At 43.1% G+C, this 17,412-nt stretch overlaps 2 long non-coding RNA genes across 2 annotated transcripts; both read left to right on the top strand.

Moving 5' to 3' along the window:
- Positions 1-1,242: 1,242 nt before the first annotated feature.
- On the top strand, positions 1,243-11,385 carry LOC106610429 (uncharacterized). The gene is made up of 3 exons (XR_001329905.2): positions 1,243-1,678; positions 10,915-11,016; positions 11,295-11,385. It is a non-coding gene; the product is annotated as an uncharacterized lncRNA (long non-coding RNA).
- Positions 11,386-11,387: 2 nt separating this feature from the next.
- Positions 11,388-13,856, top strand: LOC123744297 (uncharacterized). The gene is made up of 3 exons (XR_006770877.1): positions 11,388-11,600; positions 11,791-11,927; positions 13,631-13,856. It is a non-coding gene; the product is annotated as an uncharacterized lncRNA (long non-coding RNA).
- Positions 13,857-17,412: the final 3,556 nt, after the last annotated feature.

Below are 17,412 nucleotides of genomic sequence, written 5' to 3' on the forward strand. Positions count from 1 at the left end.
TTCTCTATGGTGTAGTAGGTCAGGGCGTGACAGCGACGGTCAACGGTCCGGAACCTCTAGAGACCGTCAACAGTCCGGAACCTCCAGCGACGGTCAACGTTCCGGAACCTCCAGTGACAGTCAACAGGCCGGAGGCTTCTTCTGCGACGGTGCCCAGTCCAGGCACGGCGCCCGGTCCCGCTCCATGGCAGGAGCCTTCCTCTACACCGGTGCCCAGTCCAGGCACGGCGTCCAGTCCCGCTCCAAAGCCGGAGCCTTCCTCTGCGCCGGTGCCCAGTCCAGGCACGGCGTCCAACCCAGCTCCATGGCCAGAGCCATCCTTTGCGCCGGTGCCCAGTCCAGGCACGGCGTTCAGCCCGGCGCGATGGCCGGATCCAGGGTCTGAGCGGGGGCTACGACCTGCACCGGAGCCGCCACCGACACTAATCACCCCTTTCCCTCCCCATTTGGTTTCAGGTTTTGTGGCCGGAGTCCGCACCTTTGGGGGGGTACTGTCACGCCCTGACCATAGAGAGCCCTTGGTTCTCTATGGTGTAGTAGGTCAGGGTGTGACTAGGGGGTGTTTTAGTCTATATTTTCTATGTTGGTGTTTTTTTATTGTTCCCAGTTAGAGGCAGCTGGTAATCGTTGCCTCTAATTGGGGATCATATTTAGGTAGCAGTTTTCCCACCTGTGTTTGTGGGATATTGTTTGTTTTTGTATGTGCTTGTGACACTACGACTTCACGTTCTTTGTAAGTTTTGTTTCTAGTTTCACTGAAATAAAGATTTGGAACCCAACACACGCTGTGCCTTGGTCCACTCATTTTGAAGAACGTGACACATCTAGCTATCTGGAGACAGTAAATGTAGACCTCAGACCCTGTCTGAGAGAGATAGAGACACCTCTGAATAACTATTCTCTCTGGTGTCAATGTCACACAGGACACAGCATAGTGTATAAAACTCTACATGGTCATTGATGGCCGACCACAGAGTGCAAGACTTAATGCAGCATTTCCTAAACTCAGTCCTGGGAACCCCAGGAGGTGCATGTTTTAGTTTTTTCCATAACAATACACAGCTGATACAAATAATTAACTCTTCATCATCAAGCTGTGATTAGTAGAATCCACTAAATATACGAACTAATCTGCACTGTGGTAAACTAAACTAACATAAACTAAATATACAAACTAATCTTCACTGTGGGAAACAAACATGGTTCTCAGAAAATAAGTCTGGAGTCACATGGTGGTGGTTAGTGTCATACTATTGGTTAGACAGTTTCCCCTTTAATGAGGTTGACAGTTAAAACTGTCTCTTACATTAGACTGAGTCACACAGAGGCTCCAGCTGTGCAGAGAACAGACACAAACCTACAACTGAGATAACAGCAGACTTTACAGCAGTAGAAGTTACAACAGTAGAAGTTACAACAGTAGAAGTTACAGCAGTAGAAGTTACAGCAGTAGAAGATACAGCAGTAGAAGTTACAACAGTAGAAGTTACAACAGTAGAAGTTACTGCATTTGAACACACGTGTGTAAAGATGTCAGAGGAAATCTATGAAAACAGCGATGGATTTAGAGGCAAAAAAATAAATGAAATAGAGACCATGGATTTTAATGATCAAATATACAACAACGAAAGACCCATCATGCCCTGCAAGAAGGATGGAGTTGGTGATCAACATTCAGGTAACAGTTTATCCTGGTATAGTGCTTGACACTGACACACACTTACACCCCAACACACACATGCACACACACACACACTGCACCCGCACACACACACAACTTTTTTGCACTACATTTCCTACACTGACTATATGCATACACACTGGATTCTACAACAGGCTCACATGTACTGACACTGACACCACACACAACATAAATACAGACATTTCTCATTTACATAAATATTCACACCCAAGTCAATACATGTTAGAATCACGTTTGGCAGCGATTACAACTGTGAGTCTCTGGGTAAGTTGAATCTCTAAGAGCTTTTTCTTTTCAAATTTCTTCAAGCTCTGTCAAATTGGTTGTTGATCATTGCTTGGCAACCATTTTGAAGTCTTACCATAGATTTGCAAGCAGATTTAGATCACAACTGTAACTCTGCAAACTCCAGTGTAGATTTGGTCTTGTGTTGTTGGTTGTCTGGTGGAAAGCAGACTGAACCAAGTTTTCTTCTAGGATTTTTCCTGTACTGAGCTCCATTCTATAAAACATTTTATCCTGAAAAACTCCCCATTCCTTAACAATTACAAGCATACCGATAACATGATGCAGCCACCACTATGATTGAAAGAAGTACTCAGTAATGTGTTGTGTTGGATTGCCCCCCTGTATTCAGTACAAAAAGTGAATTGCTTTGCCACATTTCTTTGCAGTATTACTTAAGTGCCTTGTTGCAAACAAGATGCATGTTTTGGAATATTTTTTATTCTGTACAAGCTTCCTTCTTTTCACTCTGTCAAGTAGGTTAGTATTGTGGAGTAACTACAATGTTGATCCATCCTCAGATATCACCCTTCTGTATCTGTGGTGAAATGTGGCAGAGCTAGAGCGATGTTTGTCAGACCATGAGACATCCTGAAAATCGGTCTTCTCTCAAAATCTTACGTAGCATCTGAACGGTTTGGCCTACAAACTATTATAACCACTCTATTGAAAGATGAGACTCTCACAAACGGGATGGGGTTCTCCATTTAGGACGTCCACAAGCCTCACACCACTCTGAAGGTCCCTGGTACCAGTAAAAAGAAAGTGAATGGAAGTATATATGGAGATAGTTTAGTGCCTAAAATAAGGGGATAAATATATGTAAAAAAAATTACATGTTTCCTGATCTTTCTAATATCTCTCAGATTTAGGGCACTTCAGAACAAACATCCTTTTGATATTTTTGGGGACTATCTGTTGTTCCATGTCGTGAACCTGTTATTCAATGTGTTTCCATTGGCTAATAGCGTAAATGCCAAATTCAATGCTTCATGTAATAATTTTTTCACATTTGTTTTTATACATTAATGGGTCTTAAAATTATAAATCAAATAGCTAAATAATCCTTGGTATCTTAAAACAATTCCATATGTTGGCTCAGACCCTCCCCTCCCCCGGCTCAGACTCTAGAGGGTTAAACACTATAATTGCAAGCAGAGGGATTCATTGCAACTTATTATGTGACTTGTAAGCAAATGACTTATTATAAATGAGCTTATTTAGGTTGAAGTGGTTGAATACTTATTGAATCAAAACATTTCAGTTTTTCATTTTATATATAAAACCTTATATGGTATAACAGGTCAGTATATAAATATTATGTTATATATAAATATTATATAAACATATATATAAACATAATTCCTCTTTGACATTATGGGGTATTGTGTGCAGGCCAGTGATAAAACATCATTTAAAAGTCAGTCAGTAACAACAAAATGTGGAAAAAGGCACTTTTCTGATGGCACTAGCTACCTCTATTACCTCGTACCCCTACACATCAGCTTGGTACTGGTACTCCCTGTACATAGCTACCTCTATTACCTCGTACCCCTACACATCAGCTTGGTCCTGGTACTCCCTGTACATAGCTACCTCTATTACCTCATACCCCTACACATCGTCTTGGTACTGGTACTCCCTGTACATAGCTACCTCTATTACCTCGTACCCCTACACATCAGCTTGGTACTGGTACTCCCTGTACATAGCTACCACTATTACCTCGTACCCCTACACATCGGTAGGTACTCCCTGTACATAGCTACCTCTATTACCTCGTACCCCTTCACATCTGCTTGGTACTGGTACTCCCTGTACATAGCTACCTCTATTACCTCATACCCCTACACATCAGCTTGGTCCTGGTACTCCCTGTATATACAGTGCATTCAGAAAGTATTCACACCCCTTGACTTTTTCCAAATTTTGTTACGTTACAGCATTATTCTAAAATGTATTTAACCTGTTATGGATAGGGGGCAGTATTTTCACGGCCGGATAAAAACGTACCCGATGTAATCTGTTTATTACTCCTGCCCAGAAACTAGAATATGCATATAATTGTTTGATTTGGATAGAAAACACCCTAAAGTTTTAAAACTGTTTGAATGGTGTCTGTGAGTATAACAGAACTCATATGGCAGGCCAAAACCTGAGAAGATTCTGTACAGGAAGTACCCTGTCTGACCATTTCTTGGCTTTCTTTGTCATCTCTATCGAAAATAGAGGATCTCTGCTGTAACTTGACACTTTCTAAGGCTCCCATAGGCTCTCAGAAGGCGCCAGAACGTTGAATGATGACTCTGCAGTCCCAGGCTGAAAAACAGTAGCGCATTTGGATAGTCGTCGATCTGAGAACAATGAGACGGGCGTGCACGTGAAGAGTCCATTTTACATTTTCAGTCTTTGAACGAAAACGACGTCTCCCGGTCGGAATAATATCGCTATTTTATGAGAAAAATCGCATAAAAATTGATTTTAAACAGCGTTTGACATGCTTGAAGTACGGTAATGGAATATTTTGAATTTTTTGTCACGATATGCGCCGTGCGTCACCCTTCGTTACCCTTCGGATAGTGTCTTGAACGCACAAACAAAACGCCGCTATTTGGATATAACTATGGATTATTTGGAACCAAACTGTCACATAATCCATCGTGCTGTTGAAAGGAGGACCAAGGCGCAGCGGGAATATGGATGCTCATATTTTAATTTAAAAAAAGGAGTAAAGCATCCACTGAAAAAACAATAAACAAAACAATGAACAGTACTCACGATACGACAGTGTAGCAGGCTAAACCAAAAAAAGCAGTGCTCACAACAATTCCCCACAAACACACAGACAAACACACCCAACTAATATAGGAGTTCCAATCAAAGGCAACACCACACAGCTGCCTTCAATTGGAAGTCCACCCCAATTACCTCTACATAGAAACACCCAACCTAGACAGAACAAAGAAAACACAACTTCTTCTGCCACGCCCTGACCAACACTTATACACCTACTCCACCTGCTGGTCAGGACGGACATTACCCCCCTAAAGGTGCAGACCCCGAATGCACCTTCAAAAGAAAAAATACAGAACACCCAAAACAACCCGTAAATTTCCCCCTAACTACAGGGAGGGAAGGGAGGGTGGCTGCCGTCAACGACGGCACTGTGCTACATCCCCCCTCCCCAACCCACCTATGTTGGAGGCGGCTCAGGTTCTGGCCGTTGCAGGCAGTCAGGACAGTCCGGCAGCTCGGGGCGGTCCGGCCGCTCCGGCGGCTCGGGGCGGTCCGGCCGCTCCGGAGGTTCGGGGCGGTCGGGCCGCTCTGGCGACTGTTGACTGGCGGGCAGCTCTGGCGACTGTTGACTGGCGGGCAGCTCTGGCGACTGTTGACTGGCGGGCAGCTCTGGCGACTGTTGACTGGTGGGCAGCTCTGACGACTGTTGACTGGCGGGCAGCTCTGGCGACTGTTGACTGGCGGGCAGCTCTGGCGACTGTTGACTGGCGGGCAGCTCTGGTGACTGTTGACTGGCGAGGCTGGGTTTACGCACTTGAAGCCTGGTGCGTGGTGCTGGTACTGGGCGTACCAGATTGGGAACACGCACCTCAAGGCTAGTGCGTGTAACGGGAAACACTGAGTCGCACTGGCAGTCTTAAGCGCAGGGTTGGCATCTCCGGTGCTGGCTCGATGCCTACTTTCCCCTGGCACGTGCGGGGTGCTGGTATTGAGCCTACTGGCCTAAAAATACCAGGCCCTACCATGGCACCTACCCCAAAGCACGGGACCTGTCCAGTCTGTTTACTTTTAACAAGGGTACGGGGCGCTGGCCTGGGTTTCCAATCTTGCCCCGTCACACAGCCCTTGTGCCCCCCCTAAAAATTCTTGGGGGTGCCTCTCGGTCTCCCTTACCCGTCGTGTTCCCCAGTCCTCGCCAGAATTCTTCCGCTGCTTGGTCCTGTGTTGGTGGGAAATTCTGTCACATAATCCATTGTGCTGTTGAAAGGAGGACCAAGGCGCAGCGGGAATATGGATGCTCATATTTAAATTTTTTTTAAAGGAGTAAAGCATCCACTGAAAAAACAATAAACAAAACAATGAACAGTACTCACGATACGACAGTGTAGCAGGCTAAACCAAAAAAGCAGTGCTCACAACAATTCCCCACAAACACACAGACAAACACACCCAACTAATATAGGACTTCCAATCAAAGGCAACACCACATAGCTGCCTTCAATTGGAAGTCCACCCCAATTACCTCTACATAGAAACACCCAACCTAGACAGAACAAAGAAAACACAACTTTTCTGCCACGCCCTGACCAACACTTATACACCTACTCCACCTGCTGGTCAGGACGTGACACAAACCAACATTTGTTGTTGAAGTAGAAGTCCTGGGAGTGCATTCTGATGAAGAACAGCAAAGGTAATCCAATTTTTCTTGTAGTAAATCTGAGTTTGGTGAGCACCAAACTTGGTGGGTGTCAAATTAGCTAGCCCGTGATGGCGAGCTATCTACCCAGAATATTGCAAAATGTGCTTTCACCGAAAAGCTATTTTAAAATCGGACACCGCGATTGCATAAAGGAGTTCTGTATCTATAATTCTTAAAATAATTGTTATGTTTTTTGTGAACGTTTATCGTGAGTAATTTAGTAAATTCACCGGAAGTGTTCGGTGGGAATGCTAGTTCTGAACGTCACATGCTAATGTAAAAGCTGGTTTTTGAAATAAATATGAACTTCATTGAACAAAACATGCATGTATTGTATAACATAATGTCCTAGGGTTGTCATCTGATGAAGATCATCAAAGGTTAGTGCTGCATTTAGCTGTGGTTTTGTTTTTGTGACATTATATGCTAGCTTGACAAATGGGTATCAGATTATTTCTGGCTGGATACTCTCCTGACATAATCTAATGTTTTGCTTTTGTTGTAAAGCCTTTTTGAAATCGGACAGTGTGGTTAGATAAAGGAGAGTCTTGTCTTTAAAATGGTGTAAAATAGTCATATGTATGGAATCTTCTCAGGTTTTGGCCTGCCATTTGAGTTCTGTTATACTCAGACACCATTCAAACAGTTTTAGAAACTTTAGGGTGTTTTCTATCCAAAGCCAATAAATATATTCATGGGTTTTCATTGAGAATCTAGAATTTTAAGGCAGTTGCTTGCAGTTCCTATCGCTTCCACTGGATGTCAACAGTCTTTAAAAATTTGTTGATGTTTTTCCTTTGTGTAATGAAGAAGTAGCCCTGTTCAGAAAGAGGGTCGAGTGAAGTGTACTGTTTGATAGAGGCGCGTGACCTGAAAAACACTCTCCACTTTGTTTTCCTCCGGTATTGAACGCAGTTTATCCCGTCTTAAATTTTATCGATTATTTACGTAAAAAAATAACTAAAGTTGTATTAGGAAAGTTGTTTGAAGTGCTGGGACAAAGATTACAGGTAACTTATGAGAGATTTTGTAGTCATATTGCGCAAGTTGTTACCGGTGTTTCTCCTGGATCAAACGTGGACATTTTGGATATATAACGACGGAATTAATCAAACAAAAGGACCATTTGTGATGTTTATGGGACATATTGGAGTGCCAACAGAAGAAGCTTGTCATTTTTACATTTACGTCATTTAGCAGACGCTCTTATCCAGAGCGACTTACAAATTGGTGCATTCACCTTAAGATATCCAGTGGAACAACCACTTTACAATAGTACATCTATATGTTTTTTTTTGGGGGGCGGGGGGTTAGAAGGATTACTATATCCTATCCCAGGTATTCCTTAAAGAGGTGGGTTTTCAGGTGTCTACGGAAGGTGGTGATTGACTCCGCTGTCCTGGCGTCGTGAGGGAGCTTGTTCCACCATTGGGGTGCCAGAGCAGCGAACAGTTTTGACTGGGCTGAGCGGGAACTGTGCTTCCGCAGCATTAGGGGGGCCAGCAGGCCAGAGGTGGATGAACGCAGTGCCCTTGTTTGGGTGTAGGGCCTGATTAGAGCCTGAAGGTACGGAGGTGCCGTTCCCCTCACAGCTCCGTAGGCAAGCACCATGGTCTTGTAGCAGATGCGAGCTTCAACTGGAAGCCAGTGGAGTGTGCGGAGGAGCGAGGTGACGTGAGAGAACTTGAGAAGGTTGAACACCAGACGGGCTGCGGCGTTCTGGATGAGTTGTAGGGGTTTGATGGCACAGGCAGGGAGCCCCGCCAACAGGGATTTGCAGTAATCCAGACGGGAGATGACAAGTGCCTGGATTAGGACCTGCGCCGCTTCCTGTGTAAGGCAGGGTCGTACTCTGCGAATGTTGTATAGCATGAACCTACAGGATCGGGTCACCGCCTTGATGTTAGCGGAGAACGACAGGGTGTTGTCCAGGGTCACGCCGAGGCTCTTAGCACTCTGGGAGGAGGACACAATGGAGTTGTCCACTGTGATGGCGAGATAAAGGCAAGGCATTAATTATATGTTATTTCTGAGTTTTGTGTCGCGCCTGGCGGGATGAAATATGATTGTCAGTGTTTGTTTGATGGGGTGCTGTCCTCCGATTATAGCATGGTTTGCTTTCGCCGTAAAGCCATGTTGAAATCTGACACGGTGGCTAGAAAAACAAGAAGTTCAGCTTTAATTTGGTGTGTGCACTTGAAAGTTAAATATTTTAATATTTTTTTTGAATTTGGCGCTCTGCCATTTCACCGGATGTTGTCAAATCGATCCCGTTAACAACCCTCCAGACGAGCTTCAATGCCATACAACTCTCCTTCCGTGGCCTCCAACTGCTCCTAAATACAAGTAACAACTAAATGCATGCTTTTCAACCGATCGCTGCCTGCACCTGCCCGCCTGTCCAGCATCACTACTCTGGACGGTTCTGACTTAGAATATATGGACAACTACAAATACCTGGGTGTCTGGTTAGACTGTAAACTCTCCTTCCAGACTTACATCAAACATCTCCAATCCAAAGTTAAATCTAGAATTGGCTTCCTATTTCGCAACAAAGCATCCTTCACTCATGCTGCCAAACATACCCTCGTAAAACTGACCATCCTACCGATCCTCGACTTCGGCGATGTCATTTACAAAATAGCCTCCAATACCCTACTCAACAAACTGGATGCAGTCTATCACAGTGCCATCCGTTTTGTCACCAAAGCCCCATATACTACCCACCACTGCGACCTGTACGCTCTCGTTGGCTGGCCCTCGCTTCATAATCTCCGCCAAGCCCACTGGCTCCAGGTCATCTACAAGACCCTGCTTAGGTAAAGTCCCCCCTTCTCTCCGCTCACTGGTCACCATAGCAGCACCCACCTGTAGCACGCACTCCAGCAGGTATATCTCTCTGGTCACCCCCAAAGCCAATTCCTCCTTTGGCCGTCTCTCCTTCCAGTTCTTTGCGCCAATGACTGGAACGAACTACAACAATCTCTGAAGCTGGAAACACTTATCTCCCTCACTAGCTTTAAGCACCAGCTGTCAGAGCAGCTCACAGATCACTGCACCTGTACGTAGCCCATCTATAATTTAGCCCAAACAACTACCACTTCCCCTACTGTATTTATTTATTTTGCTCCTTTGCACCCCATTATCTCTATTTCTACTTTGCACTTTCTTCTACTACAAATTTACCATTCCAGTGTTTTACTTGCAATATTGTATTTACTTTGCCACCATGGCCTTTTTTGCCTTTACCTCCCTTATCTCACCTCATTTGCTCACATTGTATATAGAGTTATTTTTCTACTGTATTATTGACTGTATGTCAATAATAAGGTGAAATAAAAAATAAAATAAAAAGACGGGCGAGGAGCTGTCCGTTGTGAGCGTTGGAATCAAGGGGTGAATCGAGTGGAACAGTGTCCAAGCCCGACTGTTAACGACACCACAGTCCAGGAAACTCTCTTCGGCGCCTGAGTCAGTGAGAGCAGGCAGAGGGAAAAGCCAGGCTCTGCAACACGAGGGCGCCCGTCAAGCAGGGGTCTGGGGGGAGATGGGCGGCGATTTGGCTCAACAGTATATCCCCCACTACTGCTGAGCACCACTTTTGCTGGACGCAGGGAACAAGTGGAGACAAAGTGACCAACCTGGCCACAGAACAGGCAGCTTCTAGTGCTGATTTGCCGCTGCCTCTCCTCTGGAGAGAGACGGGCCCGGCCGAGCTACACGGAGGCAGCCAGTCAGGAAGGAAATCTTGACCCGTTCACTACCATAAGAGTTGGGCTGTTGCTCGAATAGTGAACATTGTACCAAAAAGGCTCTGTGTCTAGATTGATCAAGACAATTTTTATGGATGAGGGAAAAAACAATTGAATCCATTTTAGAATAAGGCGTAACAAAATGTAGAAAAAGTCAAGAGGTCTGAAAACTTTCCAAATGCACTGTAGCCATGTTATTTTGACTTGTTATTCTTCTTAGTTTTTTCACTGTGTATTTATTTATTGTGTCGCTATTTTAAATGTTGTATCTTCAACTCGGCATTGTTGGAAAAGGACCCGTAATTCAGCATTTTACTATTAGCATACACCTGTTGTTTACGAAGCTAAATGACAAATGAAATTAGATTTTGATTGAAATAGGTGTTGGCAGTCATTTGGGTACCTGGACTCTGCATTATGTTCAAGCCAATAATCTGTTGGAGGTTCTGGAACTCAGTTCTGGTGTTCTGTCCCAGTCATTTGGGTACCTGGACTCTGCATTATGTTCAAGCCAATAATCTGTTGGAGGTTCTGGAACTCAGTTCTGGTGTTCTGTCCCAGTCATTTGGGTACCTGGACTCTGCATTATGTTCAAGCCAATAATCTGTTAGAGGTTCTGGAACTCAGTTCTGGTGGTCTGTTCCATGCGTTTTTCAAAGAGAAACTGGACACATATGTAGACACCAACTACAACGCTGATAAAGAGCAAGTTCTTATGGTAATAATTTGTGCTTCAGTGTTTTGTCAGTGGTGGAAGAGATACTCTGGAGCTGCTGCAGTATGTCTGGGGTTGCTGTGTGTTCTCCTACTGGCTGGGATCATAGGCCTGTTACTCTACCGTGAGTTTGATATGTTCTCACTCAAACATTCTTCATCATCAGTGGTGTAACAACCAGGGTTGAATTACATTTACATTCCAGTCAATTCAATTCAGAAAGTAAGCCAACTTTCAATTCCACATTTTCATGATTTGAAAAGCATTGAAGATAATTGGAATTCAATTAGAATTCCAGTTTATTTCCTGAATTGACTGGAATTGAATGCAACTGACCCCAACCTTGGTAATGTCTGATTAACTTTTCCACTGTTACCTTGTTCAATGATCTCATTATGTCAGAGAGAAACCAATTGACCAGTTACAACACCCTGACCAGAGAGAGAGACCAGCTACAGACCAGTTACAACACCCTGACCAAAGAGAGAGACCAGCTACAGACCAGTTACAACACCCTGATCAAAGAGAGAGACCAGCTACAGACCAGATACAACACCCTGACCAGAGAGATAGACCAGCTACAGACCAGATACAACACCCTGACCAAAGAGAGAGACCAGCTACAGACCAGATACAACACCCTGACCAAAGAGAGAGACCAGCTACAGAAAGAGACAGAACGTCTGAAACAATCTTTAGTTGAGAAAGGTGAGTCAAATAGTCTCATGACTGTTCTGTTTGACAGTCTCTGTATCAGTTCACGTCACTTACAGACAGGAATTTAACTTAAATTAAATGAAAAATGATGCTTCCAAACCATCCATTAGTTAGTGTCTTCCTTGATACTTAATTAAATGTTGTATTAAAGTGACTAAAGCAAGAAATGTTCAACTTATAGTGTGTCCTCAAGGATGGAAGAAGCTTGGTAACAGTTGTTACTACGTCTCTACTGAGTCCAAATCCTGGGAGGAGAGCAGACAGGACTGCAGAAATAGAGGAGCAGACCTGGTGGTCATCAACAGCCAAGAACAACAGGTGTGTGACAAAGAGAGAGGGTGACAGCGAGAGAGAGTGAGTGAGTGAGTGAGTGAGTGAGTGGTGAGTGAGTGAGTGAGTGGTGAGTGAGTGAGTGAGTGAGTGAGTGAGTGAGTGAGTGGTGAGTGAGTGAGAGACAAAAAGAGAGTGAGACAGGGATGCAGTTTAAGCCCCACCCTCTTCATCATATATATCAACGAATTGACGAGGGCACTAGAGCAGTCTGCAGCCCCGGTCCTCACCATACTAGAATCTGAAGTCAAATGTCTACTGTTTGCTCATGATCTGGTGCTTCTGTCCCCAACCAAGGAGGGCCTACAGCAGCACCTAGATCTTCTGCACAGATTCTGTCAGACCTGGGCCCTGACAATAAATCTCAGTAAGACCATGAATACAAATTCCATCTAGACACCGTTGCCCTAGAGCACACAAGAAACTATACATACCTTGGTCTAAACATCAGCGCCACAGGTAACTTCCACAAAGCTGTGAACGATCTGAGAGACAAGGCAAGAACGGCCTTCTATGCCATCAAAAGGAACATAAAATTGACATACCAATTAGGATCTGGATTTTTTTTTAATCAGTTATAGAACCTATTGCCCTTTATGGTTGTGAGGTCTGGTGTCCGCTCATCAACCAAGAATTCACCAAATGCGACAAACATCAAATTGAGACTCTGCATACATCATTCTTTAAAAAAATATCCTCTGTGTACAACGTAAAACACCAAATAATGCATGCAGAGCAGAAAAAATCCAGAAAAGAGTCATTGAATTCTACAATCACCTAAAAGGAAGCGATTCCCAAACCTTCCATAACCAAGCCATCACATACAGAGAGATGAACCTGGAGAAGAGTCCCCTAAGCATGCTGGTCCTGGGGCTCTGTTTACAAACACAAACAGACCCCGCAAAGCCCCAGGACAGCAACACGATTACACCCAACCAAATCATGAGAAAACAAAAAGATAATTACTTGGCACATTGGAAAGAATTAACAAACAAACTGAGCAAACTACAATGTTATTTGGCCCTAAACAGAGAGACACAGTGGCAGAATACCTGACCACTGACTGACCCAAACTCAAGGAAAGCATAGCCTTGCTATTGAGACAGGCCGACGTAGGCAGACCTGGCTCTCAAGAGAAGACAGGCTATGTGCACACTGCCCACAAAATGAGGTGGAAACTGAGATTCACTTCCTAACCTCCTGCCCAATGTATGAACCTATTAGAGACACATATTTCCCTCAGATTACACAGATCCACAAAGAATTTGAAAACAAACCCAATTTTGATAAACTCCCATATCTACTGGGTGAAATTCCAGTGTGTCATCACAGCAGCAAGATTTGTGACCTGTTGCCACAAGAAAAGGGCAACCAGTGAAGAACAAAAACAATGTTTATGTTTATTTATTTTCCCTTTTGTACTTTAACTACGTGCAAATGATATGACATTTGAAATGTCTTTATTGTATTGGAACTTTTCTAAGTGTAATGTTTACTGTTCATTTGTATTGTTAATTTCACCATTGTTAATTATCTAGTTCACTTGCTTTGGCAATGTTAATATATTTTTCACAATAAAGCTCTTAAATTGAAATGAAATGAATTGAGAGTTAGAGACAGAGAGAGACAGAGAGAGAGACACATAGTAATGGCTATGTATTAACAATGTTGAATCTCTTCCACAATTACAGACATTAGTCAATTGGTTATGCGGGGTAAAGAAATATGTCTGGATTGGTCTGACTGACTCTGTTTCTGAGGGGACCTGGAAATGGGTGGACGACACACCACTGACCACACAGTAAGACATTCATGAATTCTGTGTCACTATGACATCACTGTCTGGAGTAGTAGGTTCAGAGTGGACAGCCTGATTCTATGTGTTGTTTCTCCTACAGGTATTGGAACAGTGGACAGCCTGATTCTATGTGTTGTTTCTCCTACAGGTATTGGAACAGTGGACAGTCTGATTCTATGTGTTGTTTCTCCTACAGGTATTGGAACAGTGGACAGTCTGATTATATGTGTTGTTTCTTCTACAGGTATTGGAACAGTGGACAGTCTGATTCTATGTGTTGTTTCTCCTACAGGTATTGGAACAGTGGACAGACTGATCCTATGTGTTGTTTCTTCTACAGGTATTGGAACAGTGGACAGTCTGATTCTATGTGTTGTTTCTCCTACAGGTATTGGAACAGTGGACAGCCTGATTCTATGTGTTGTTTCGCCTACAGGTATTGGAACAGTGGACAGCCTGATTCTATGTGTTGTTTCTTCTACAGGTATTGGAACAGTAGACAGCCTGATTCTATGTGTTGTTTCTCCTACAGGTATTGGAACAGTGGACAGTCTGATTCTATGTGTTGTTTCTCCTACAGGTATTGGAACAGTGGACAGTCTGATTATATGTGTTGTTTCTTCTACAGGTATTGGAACAGTGGACAGTGATTCTATGTGTTGTTTCTCCTACAGGTATTGGAACAGTGGACAGCCTAATGGTGAAGGAGCAGAGAACTGTGTGTATTTCTACTCCAGGTCATCAGACACAGGCGCTTGGTGGGACTATGACTGTTACTATGAATACAGATGGATCTGTGAGAAGTAGGATTCATCCTCGGTACTCTCAACTGCTAAATAGGATTATGATAAGTACTAACAATCATGAACTATTTTCTGCTTATTCAACTAAAATGTTCAAGTACATATATAGCAATATATAGCAATACACATGTATTATACATAATAATACAATAACAAAACATATGCAATAACAATACAATGAACTGATAACAGAAGGACTGTTCTCTTTATTGTCGTAGTAATTCACCACTAAGGACTCAAAGTAAAAGGAAATGAATCCTGAGTTGACTGTTCAACTACTGTAGGTTATTCTCCCATATGGCTGAGTTGACTGTTCAGCTACTGTAGGTTATTCTTCATATGGCTGAGTTGACTGTTCAGCTACTGTAGGTTATTCTCCATATAGCTGAGTTGACTGTTCAGCTACTGTAGGTTATTCTCCATACGGCTGAGTTGACTGTTCAGCTACTATAGGTTATTCTCCCATATGGCTGAGTTGACTGTTCAGCTACTGTAGGTTATTCTCCCATATGGCTGAGTTGACTGTTCAGCTACATGCTACTGTAGGTTATTCTCCATATGGCTGAGTTGTCTGTTCAGCTACTGTAGGTTATTCTCCCATATGGCTGAGTTGACTGTTCAGCTACATGTTACTGTAGGTTATTCTCCATATGGCTGAGTTGACTGTTCAGCTACTGTAGGTTATTCTCCCATATGGCTGAGTTGACTGTTCAGCTACATGCTACTGTAGGTTATTCTCCCATATGGCTGAGTTGACTGTTCAGCTACTGTAGGTTATTCTCCCATATGGCTGAGTTGACTGTTCAGCTACATGCTACTGTAGGTTATTCTCCCATATGGCTGAGTTGACTGTTCAGCTACTGTAGGTTATTCTCCCATATGGCTGAGTTGACTGTTCAGCTACTGTAGGTTATTCTCCCATATGGCTGAGTTGACTGTTCAGCTACTGTAGGTTATTCTCCATATGGCTGAGTTGACTGTTCAGCTACTGTAGGTTATTCTCCATATGGCTGAGTTGACTGTTCAGCTACTGTAGGTTATTCTCCATACGGCTGAGTTGACTGGTCAGCTACATGCTACTGTAGGTTATTCTCCATACGGCTGTGTTGACTGTTCAGCTACAGTAGGTTACTCCACCATATGGCTGAGTTGACTGTTCAGCTACATGCTACTGTAGGTTATTCTCCATTTGGCTCAGTTGACTGTTCAGCTACTGTAGGTTACTCTCTCATGCTACTGTAGGTTACTCTCACATGCTACTGTAGGTTACTCTCCCAAGCTACTGTAGGTTACTCTCCCATGCTACTGTAGGTTACTCTCCCTGTAGGTTACTCTCCCATGCTACTGTAGGTTACTCTCCCTGTAGGTTACTCTCCCATGCTACTGTAGGTTACTCTCCCTGTAGGTTACTCTCCCATGCTACTGTAGGTTACTCTCCCATGCTACTGTAGGTTACTCTCCCATGCTACTGTAGGTTACTCTCCCATGCTACAGTAGGTTACACTCCCATGCTACAGTAGGTTACACTCCCATGCTACTGTAGGTTACTCTCCCATGTTACAGTAGGTCACTCTCCCATGTTACCTTAGGTTACTCTCCCATGCTACCGTAGGTTACTCTCCCAAGCTACTGTAGGTTACTCTCCCATGCTACTGTAGGTTACTCTCCCATGCTACTGTAGGTTACTCTCCCATGCTACTGTAGGATAATATCTGGATTGTTTCATAATAACTCTTGTCTGGTGTGGGATGTGCAGTTCCGGAGTGCAGAGAATAACTTGTACTGATGTGGATTGGAGCAAACAAACCATCTACATAGTGGTGATGTGTACGTTTTAGATTATATTATTACTATTATTTTACTAAGGTTGTGTATGTTTTACATTATATTATTACTATCATTTTATTAAGGTTGTGTTCGTTTCACATTATATTATTACTATTATTTTATTAAGGTTGTGTATGTTTTACATTATATTATTACTATCATTTTATTAAGGTTGTGTATGTTTTACATTATATTATTACTATCATTTTATTAAGGTTGTGTATGTTTCACATTATATTATTACTATTATTTTATTAAGGTTGTGTATGTTTTTGTAGTAAAGGAATATAACGTTCCAGATTAAATGTATCTTTGGAGAAAGTGAAGTGTGTGTGGCTTTTACTTTTTAAGTCTTTTGCTTGAATAAAAACCACGCTTACAAATGAATGATGATAACAACCCTTTGCTACTCCATGTGTTAAAGTAAAGTGTTATAAGTCACTGTGGGTGTGAGGTAGCAGTAATAAAATGCTGTTTTATAACCCCTACTTTGCTGTTGTTTCTTTTCACTGGGGTTTTGTCAACTACATTACCCATGTTTATTCTTTGTTCTGTCTTCTAAGCACGGTCCTCTTCACTGACTTTCATGATTCTTAATTCAAGGTGAGTGGTATTAAAGTGACAATGCTTTCTCCTATTATTGTATTACGCATGTGTTACAGGTCCCAGGTGGTGGGGAATAATTAAATGTTATTTGTCACAAGTGCCGAATACAACAGGTGATAACAGCTAGTCTGGGGATATGACTGATAACAGCTAGTCTGGGGATATGACTGATAACAGCTAGTCTGGGGATATGACTGATAACAGCTAGTCTAAGGATATGACTGATACCAGCTAGTCTGGGGATATGACTGATAACAGCTAGTCTGGGGATATGACTGATAACAGCTAGTCTGGGGATATGACTGATAATAGCTAGTCTGGGGATATGACTGATAACAGCTAGTCTGGGGATATGACTGATAACAGCTAGTCTGGGGATATGACTGATAACAGCTAGTCTGGGGATATGACTGATAACAGCTAGTCTGGGGATATGACT

Source organism: Salmo salar, chromosome ssa08 (genome assembly GCF_905237065.1).
Source record: "Salmo salar chromosome ssa08, Ssal_v3.1, whole genome shotgun sequence".
Lineage (NCBI taxonomy): Eukaryota > Metazoa > Chordata > Actinopteri > Salmoniformes > Salmonidae > Salmo > Salmo salar.